Below are 566 nucleotides of genomic sequence, written 5' to 3'. Positions count from 1 at the left end.
TCTCTCTGCCTCAGGGCAGCCCCTGGTCCTTCCCTGTCCTGGGGACATCCCTTTGTCACCATGTCCCCGTGCTCCTGGGGTGGGCTGGGTGCATGCAGCTGGGGTAGAGGGATGTGTGGTCAGCACTCTCCTCGCTCAGACCCCAGCCCCGTGGCATCAGAAGGTGGCTTGTGGTGGCACTTCGGTGGCATCCCCTCCCTGCTGGGGCAGCTCCCATCACCCCCTGGCCTCCACCCAGGCTGTGCTGTGAGCTAACACTCTCCAGAGCCCGATTGCGTGGGGGGGGGCATCAAACCCCAGCCCTGGAACGTGACAGCAAAGCCCAGAGCTCTGTGCCCTGTCTGGGGCAGGCGACAGCAGGCGCCCACCTTGCACCCACCCTCAGCTCCCTCTCCCTCTCCCAGGCCATCTACAAAATGGTCTCCTCGGTGATGAACATGCCCGAAGATGAATCAACTCCAGAGAAAAGAACAGAAAAAATCTTCCGACAGATGGATACTAATAACGATGGTAAATGAGAGGAGCTGGAGGGGATTAAGGGAAAGGTCTCATGGCTAAATCCAGGG

The 566-nt window shown here is 59.7% G+C and overlaps 1 pseudogene; it reads left to right on the top strand.

The window, feature by feature from the left end:
- Window positions 1–518, top strand: part of LOC103775188 — a 1,111-nt pseudogene extending 593 nt beyond the window's left edge.
- The last annotated feature ends 48 nt before the right edge of the window (window positions 519–566 follow it).

The sequence above is a fragment of the Merops nubicus genome, unplaced genomic scaffold (assembly GCF_000691845.1).
Source record: "Merops nubicus isolate BGI_N331 unplaced genomic scaffold, ASM69184v1 scaffold27690, whole genome shotgun sequence".
NCBI classification, from domain to species: Eukaryota; Metazoa; Chordata; class Aves; order Coraciiformes; family Meropidae; genus Merops; species Merops nubicus.
This window is presented reverse-complemented; position numbering and strand designations above follow the sequence as displayed.